This window comes from Giraffa tippelskirchi, chromosome 10 (assembly GCF_054371585.1).
Source record: "Giraffa tippelskirchi isolate mGirTip1 chromosome 10, T2T-mGirTip1v1.2.pri, whole genome shotgun sequence".
Classification (NCBI taxonomy): domain Eukaryota; kingdom Metazoa; phylum Chordata; class Mammalia; order Artiodactyla; family Giraffidae; genus Giraffa; species Giraffa tippelskirchi.
The window spans coordinates 151514424-151522801 of NC_137284.1; the positions used below are offsets into that span (position 1 = coordinate 151514424).

General features: G+C 37.2%; 1 long non-coding RNA gene across 1 annotated transcript; it reads right to left on the minus strand.

Annotated features, from left to right (window-relative positions):
• Nucleotides 1–448: 448 nt before the first annotated feature.
• On the minus strand, nucleotides 449–6676 carry LOC145523256 (uncharacterized). The gene is made up of 2 exons (XR_014066452.1): nucleotides 5214–6676; nucleotides 449–784 (listed from the first exon to the last, which is right to left on the minus strand). It is a non-coding gene; the product is annotated as an uncharacterized LOC145523256 (long non-coding RNA).
• Nucleotides 6677–8378: the final 1702 nt, after the last annotated feature.

Genomic DNA, 8378 nt, shown 5'->3' on the forward strand with positions numbered 1-8378 from the left:
TATTTAAGTTGGTTAAGTTGGTAAATGTTATGATACATGTAGCTTATTACAATTAAACACAAAAAGCAATAAAATGATTAATGTTAAATTCAGAATAGTAGTTTCCTTTCGGAGGGTGGTGTTCCAGAGCAAAGATAATTTTGTAGTCCCTAAACAACTATGACTACTTTTAGTAAGTTAGCTATATAAATACATCATGTGAAATATTACATAATACATTTTTAAGAATGGTGGGAGTTTGAAGTTGCTAATGAGAAACTATGCTTGCTTCCCTTCAATTTGATTGATGTTATTTTTAACTACTTTTTTTGAGATTTTTTTTCTTCTTCTTTTTTGTGTTGGAGTACATTTAGTTTACAATGTTGCATTAGTTTCAGGCATACAACAAAGTGATTTAGTTCTATATAAACATATCTTTTTTCAGATTCTTTTCCTATATAGGTTATTACAGAGTATTGAGCAGAGTTCCCTGTGCTAAAGAGTAGATCCTTGTTGATTGTCCATTTTATATATATTAGTGCATATCTGGGCTTCCCTGATATCTCAGTTGGTAAAGAATCTGCCTGCAACACAGGAGACCCTGGTTAGATTCCTGATTTGGGAAGATTCCCTGGAGAAGGGATAGGTTACCCACTCCAGTATTCTTGGGCTTCCCTTGTGGCTCAGCTGGTAAAGAATCCTCCTGCAGTGTGGGAGACCTGGGTTCGATCCCTGGGTTGGGAAGATCCCCTGGAGAAGGGATAGTCTACCCATTCCAGTATTCTGGCCTGGAGAATTCCACGGACTGTAGTCCATGGGTCACAAAGAGTTGGACATGACTGAGCAACTTTCACTTTCACGGTGTGTATCTAATATATAGAATCTTGTTATATATTCATTATATATGAATGTTAATCTTCACCTCCTAGTTTCTCTCTCCCCCTACCTTTCCCTCTTGGTAACCACAAGTTTTTTTTTGTTTTCTTTTTTGATGTCTGTTTCTGTTTTGTAAATATGTTCATTTGCATAATTTTTTTTTAGGTTCCACATACAAGTGACATCATGTGATATTTGTCTTTGACTGACTGACTTCACTTAGTATGATAATTTCTAGGTCCATCCATGTTGCTGAAAATGGCATTATTTCATTCTTTTTATGGCTGAATAGCGTTCCATTGCGTATATGTGTCAATCTTCTTTATCCATTCCTCTTGTGTTGGGCATTTAGGTTGCTTCCATGTCTTGGTTACTGTAAACAGCACCTCAATAAACATTGGGGTGCATGTGTACCTTTCAAACCATGTTTTTCCCCAGATATATGCCCAGGAGTGGGATTGCTGGATCATATGGTAGCTCTATTTTTAGTTTTTTAAGGAACCTCAATCCTATTCTCTATAGAGGTTGTACCAGTTTACATTTTCACCAACAGTATAGGAAGATTCCCTTTTCTCCATACCTACTTCAGTATTTATTGTTTGTAGACTCTCTCTTTTTTTTGGCTTTTTTAAAATTAATTATTTTTTTATTGAAGGAAAATTGCTTTGCAGAATTTTGATGATGGCCATTTGATGTGAGGAGATACCTCATTGTAGTTTTGACTTGCATTTCGATAATAATTAGTGATGTCAGGCATCTATTCATGTGCCTCTTAGCCATCTATATGTCTTCTTTGGAGAAATGTCTATTTAGATCTTCTGATTGAAGTTGTTTTTTTTTTCACATAGAGCTGCATGAGCTATTTATATGCTATGGAGATTAGTCCCTTGTAGTTTGCTTTGTTTGCAAAAATTTTCTCCCATTCTTTGGGTTGTCTTGTCATTTTGTTTATGGTTTCCTTTGCTGTGCAAAAGCTTCTGTAATAGAGCTGTACCATACTGGAAGGAGCTTTGATGCTGAATGTACCTGCATCAGTTTACCTTGTTTGCAAGCCATGCTGTCTGGTAAAATTACACAACTTCTCCATACCTCAGTTTTTTCAAATGTGAAATGTGCAAAATAATGCCCACCCTTTAGCCCCATCAGAGAACTGATAAGATTTATACCACTGTAAGGAAGTGCAGTAGCTCACATATCTGTGTTGCTTGCTTTTCCTTCCCTATGTTCCCTTGGAATATTATGTTTACTAATATTTTATATTCTCGTAACATCCAGCATCCTCTTTTCCTAAACATGTTTTTGTGTTTTCCTGTACTAAAAACAACATGCTCCATGTCCCTTAAGCAGTAGTTGAGTGGCCTTAGTGCCAGTGGCTGGTGAGGGCTCTTAATCATTCTGAGCTCAAGGCTGCTGGTTACCTTGATCCAGACTGAAGTGTTTAAGGTTTATTGGATACTACTAGTACTACAAACAATGTGAAAGCACTAATGCTATTAGTAAATGCAATGGGGAGAGATGAGCACAAGTGAGAGAGAGGCTGGTGACTGTGGGAAATGTTGAAAGGTGAGGAAATGTGGAGAGAGATTTACCTCCATAAATGTTTGTGGAAGTCTATTTCCTATGGGAAGTGTTTGAGATTTTACATTTTCTACTAGGTCAGTGAAGTAACCTAAGTTTCTTTAAGACAAGCCATTATAGTTCCCTAGTAACTCCACAGGGCTCATGAGTACTAAAGAAGCCTCGAGGATAATAAGAACGACCACTTGGTGTTGTTTTGATAATTAGGTAGCACATAGGAAGATAGCTAACAGAGCCATCTTGCAGTAGGTACTCATTTCACATTAAATTATAAATAAAATCCATTTATCTCAACCTGATACATGATGTATGAGAAATAGAATATTGAGCTATTGATATAAAATCTTTCTTTTCTCTTTTTAATGCTCACAAAACCCCATGACATGGCCAGACACTTCTGTATCTGGAGAAGGGAGGAAGCTGCAGGTAGTGGATAAATGGCTCAGGAAAGTTATTATAAAAATAAGAAAAGTCAAAACAATCTAATTATGCAAACTTTAGTGATCGTGGAGTTCTTAAAGTGAAGAGGACTACACAGGTGCAATGCACATCCTGATAAGCTGAAATAATGCATTTGAGCAGGGAAAATTAAAGAAATCTTTTCATCATTAAAGGAGATAAATCCAACATACCTTAGATTTCTTGGAATTTTTATATTCTCTAGCCCCATAGAGATCATTTTCAACTCAAGACAATTTGACTGTGAAATTCCACCCACCAGTTATCCTCTACTTAGAATGGTATGGGAAACAGTATCATAGAACTGTTAAGAGTCTCCAGAAAGATTCTCTGAAAGTTTAAGTCCTGCTTTACATTTTAGTAGCCTGTGACATGGGACAAGCCACTTCACCTCTCTGATTTTCATTCCTTCATCTACAAAACGTTAAGAACAATGAGTACTTTCTGCATAGGGAAGGCATGAGAACAAAAAGACAGTCTAAGAAAAGTCCATGGCCTACATTCTCTAAATTTCCCTATTCCTATTACCCAGTGAGCAGAAGGATTCTGCCAGCACTGTGAAGGGCTCTTCAAATTAGAGCTGAAATCTTATAGTTCCCATAACTTCTACCATTCATCAAGTCACTTCAGTTGAGGTTATTAATCTATTTCAGTTGATTGGCACTTGCACAGTAGTCAGATATTTGATTTATAATTTGGACTGAGTTATTGAATTTATAATTTGGACAGAGCTCTAAATGCATTTTTGATTTATGTGTATCCCCCATGCAGTTACAACAAATCATTGGTGGTTGAGCAACATTTACTGTAAGACATGCACATTTAGCAGTTGGATTTTAAAGGGCAAAGAAATTTATATTTCTTCATGTAAATGTAAGGAATCAATGCTGCAAATAACTGCAAAGGAAGCAATGTGATCAAGAGAGAAAAGTCATACCACTTCATAAGCAGAAAAGCCCAAATTCTGTTTATAATTTTGTCCCTGTCTAGGCTGCATTATAGACTTTCAGAGTTATGCCTGACCATGGTGAACATCTAGGTCAGAATTTCTGCTTTACACACAAGAGGGCTAATGTGCTCATGGGCATCAAGTACTTAGTGGTTCAGTTGGAAATTTAACCAACTCTCCAGATTCTTGCTGAGGAATCTTTGCACTATAACAGTTTTTCTGTATTTCAGCTTCTTTCTCAGAAAACTATAAGGAGAGTGACAGAAGCCATGGTGCTCAATGCAATATTTTTAAAATACATTAGACTATGCACTTGAAAGAGCTTTACAATATAAAAGTACTGTACAAATTTCTACCTAGACCCAAACCTTGGTTCCACTGGCATGAAAAGATGGATTATAAGAGGTAGAGTCAAGTGTACCTATTTATCAAGAGCCTACTGTTAGCACAAGGCTTCCATCTCCCACCTATTTTCAGCTTTAATTCTCACAAGACACCATGACATTTTCTTATTTTCAGATGATGAAACTGAAGCTCAGAGAAGTTAAGGGGATTGTCAAGCTAGGATTTCAGACACCCATGGCCTGTCCTTCTGTCATGGCTGCACTGCCATTGGATACACCAAAACAGGATATATCAGGCTCCTGAATGGGAGACTGAATTTAATATTTTCCTGCAGAGCAAGCATACCTGCCTCTTTAAGGTCTGACCCTAATTATAAAACCGTTTTCTTCTTGCTGCAGTATTAGGTGTCATATTAATCTTTCTTTCTGACCTCATTCTGGCAAATCGTCTTGGAGAGAGAAATAAATAATGTTCCTGTAAATTGATTTATATGAACTCTAGAGATATGGTACTAGCAAAAATACTAGGCCATGTCTGGGCCTCAGTCGGTAGATCAGAGGTGCCTCTGCCTTATTTGTCTCCATATCAAGTTCAGAATAATTCTGAAATGCCTCCTTTCCTAACATCATATCTTCAATCAAGCATCCTGCACTTGGACCTCTGCTGATCTGGCCTCAAATATAAAACAATAACATCTTGCAATAGTCAGGAACAACCAGCTGTAGGAATCTGAACTTGAAGTGGAATGTCAGATTGGAGCTTCCAAGATGAGCAATCAGAACAAGGAGGATCAACCTTTAGATTTCTCAAGTCCCGAAATGAACTCTGGAAAAATATCCTATTTTAGAGCATCTTTCATTCTGAGATGCATGATTAAAGCCTGATGGTTTGGTTTCACTTTTCAAGTCCTCTTTGACTGTTACTAAAGGCAGCTTTCATCCAGCTCAGCAGATACCCAAAGCAGAAGAGATCAGTTCAGTTCATTTCAGTCACTCAGTCATGTCCGACTCTTTGCGACCCCATGGACTGCAGCACGCCAGGCCTCCCTGTCTATCGCCATTCCCACAGTTCACTCAAATTCATGTCCATTGAGCTGGTGATGCCAGCCAACCATCTCATCCTCTGTCATCCCCTTCTCCTCCTGCCCCCAATCCTTCCCAGCATTAGAGTCTTTTCCAGTGAGTCAACTCTTCGCATGAGGTGGCCAAAGTATTGGAGTTTCAGCTTCAACATCAGACCTTTCAATGAACACCCAGGATTGATCTCCTTTAGGATGGACTGATTGGATCTCCTTGCAGTCCAAGGGACTCTCAAGAGTCTTCTCCAACACCACAGTTCAAAAGCATCAATTCTTCGGCAGAAGAGATGGTGATGTCTATAACCTGACAACTGTTCTAGTCATTTCTTCCTCAGTGGTAATTGCTTCAGCTTTAATTTGGCGGTCATTATCCTCTTCTACTCAATGCAGAAGGTAGTTTTTGAACTCCTGGTATTTGATTCGTAGAAAGATCACACTCACTGGCCTAGAAATGACTAGTATTTTATTGAGGGAGAGAAAAGTAACATGGCCAAAAAATGAAATGCAGTATGGGATCGTGTGTTAAAGCAATTGTTACATGTAATTTCAATAGAAAATTAATGATGGAGGAATAAAAGCTTTAGGAAAGCATCCCAAAAAGCATTTGTATGAGAGTTTGACAAGCTAATCAGATGAGAAGACATGCATATCTAAGAAAACAAGTGGCCTGGCCAGGTGGCTGGAGGCATACAAGAAACACATTTAATGGAAAGGCTTTGGGGATGAGGTACTAGTTTGTGAAATGACTGGGACAAGAGTTGAATAGAAAGATGCGTTTAATTAGAAGGATCCTGAAAATTAAACTAAGAATCTTGCTGGCCTTCATCATGAATGTACCTGAGAGCACTGGAAGATTTTAGAGCAGACACTAAGGACGTGACAGAAAGGTTTCAGATGGCAGGCACAAATATGCCAGGGAAGAACGACTTGTGAAAAAGCAGAAGGGAGTGTATGTATTAAAAATGGTCCAGGACTGAGAGCAACAGTTGAAGGGACTAAACAAAATAAGAAGAGAAAGAAATTGAGGGAAAGAGAAAGGAAAAAAAAAATGAAGCAGGTCTTTTAGGGGAAGCCTGATAGAATCTTGGTAATAATTTCCTGCTAGTGTTGCCAGAGTTAGCAAATAAAAATACACTTAATTTGAATCCAAAATAAATAATTAATATAGTTTTGATACAGGTAAGACCCACATATGTGTAATTACACTGAGTTATTTGATAGTTATTTGAAATTCAAATTTAACTAGGTATCCAGTATGTTATCTGGCAATTCTATCTGGGGAATCTTCTTGTACCAATACTACTGCATATTACAGAAACATGTAAAGAGCAATTGTTCTGGTGCTACAGAAAAATATGAATTCATATATTTGATGTCAGAAGTACAGACCAGACTTAAGTAAAAAAAAAAAATAATAATGTATGCTAATAATAAATATTGCATATTGAGACTAAACTTGCATTAGGGAAGCTGCAGCATTCATTTAGGTAGGACTTTCTTAAAAACACATATTTGACCAGCAACATTAAGAGGAAAAGTGGAAATTATACAGTTTTAAGGGAGAAGATGTAATTACCTAGAATTTGTAGTTTCAATATTATAACAATAAGTTGTATTTCAGTGTTTTGAAGAGATTATAAGAACCAAAATGAACTTGGATGTATTGTTACAGCATAATGATGCCAATCTGACTAAACATCAGGGCTGCCCAAGATAGGAAGTAAAAATAATTTGTTGTTCACTTTTCCATATTTTGGAAAGAAAATGATGATTAAATATAAGTGTTAGGGAAATAAGTACTTGAAACTTCCTTAAGGACTAAGATTACACTAAAATTTCCAAGAAGCTCAAGAATTTATGTCAAAAGTTAAAAAGTGGTCATAGATGCAAACAAAAGCATTTCATAGTACTTGATCAAAGAGCAATGCAGAAAGAAAAAAATGACTTAAATATATTTAAAAAGTGATCACTTCAATTTTGTATAACTTTTGTAGAACATTTAGGAACAGAAGAACACCCACGCAATACAGTTGGCAGGCTATAAAGAGTGGTTGGTGGTAGGACATGTGCTTGATATATGAGGTTTTCTTTGAAGACCTGAAAGTGAGTGACAAAAGGATTTGGTTTTAGTTGTGAAATTTTGACATCTATTTCTCTTTTCCCACTTTCAGCATAACCAGGTTCTACTCCCTCATATCACACTGTTGTCATCATGCAAACTTGCTGGATTACTCTCACCACCATTAATTCTTTTCCTTTCATAAACTCTCAAAACCTATTTTACTTATTTTTCAATAGTGGCAAACAACTGTATATGCTTCATTTGTCAACTCTCTTCTTTCACCTTCATGAGAACAGGGATATAATGATTTTACCCTTTGTATGTAGTTCTAAACACATAAGACTTGCTTCATGAACACTCAGTAAATTCAAGAAAAAGATGTGAAAGAAAACATCATAAAACTTTGAGTAGTTATCAAGTTTTGATTTAGGAACTAAATGCAAAGCTCATTTGTCTGAGGGCTTGAAACATGGAGGCTTGGCTTGGAGCATGTTGTTCATATAGGCTTCTTACAGTACAAAGAAAACTGCTTTGAAGGAAAGGGTCCCCCCTCTAGTGAAGGACGATAGAAACACAGCTTGAAATGTGGCTCCTTCTTGTCTGCTCGTCATGGCAGTTTTTAAAAATCCAGCGTGGCTGCCATATGACTTTCTAATGAAACACATTTTCATTTTGATTGCTGTCAATTATTGAACACTTATTTTCGTAGAAATAAGCAACAGGACAGTTGTAGTAGTCAGAACTTTACATGAAATTAAATGTGATACCTAGAAGAATCCAGTCATTCCTTCAAATCACTAATTTTCAGAATCGTTTGGGAACAGATCAAAAGTAAAGATTTCCAAGATCTGCAGGTCATAATGTGTGAAAAGTGAAAGTGAAGTCTCTCCGTCATGTTCGACTCTTCGCGACCCCATGGACTGTAGCCTACCAGAGTCCTCTGTCCATGGAATTTTCCAGGCAAGAGTACTGGAGTGGGTTGCCATACCTTCTCCAGGGGATCTTCCCGACCCAGGGATTGAACCCAGGTCTCTCTCGTTGCAGGCAGATGC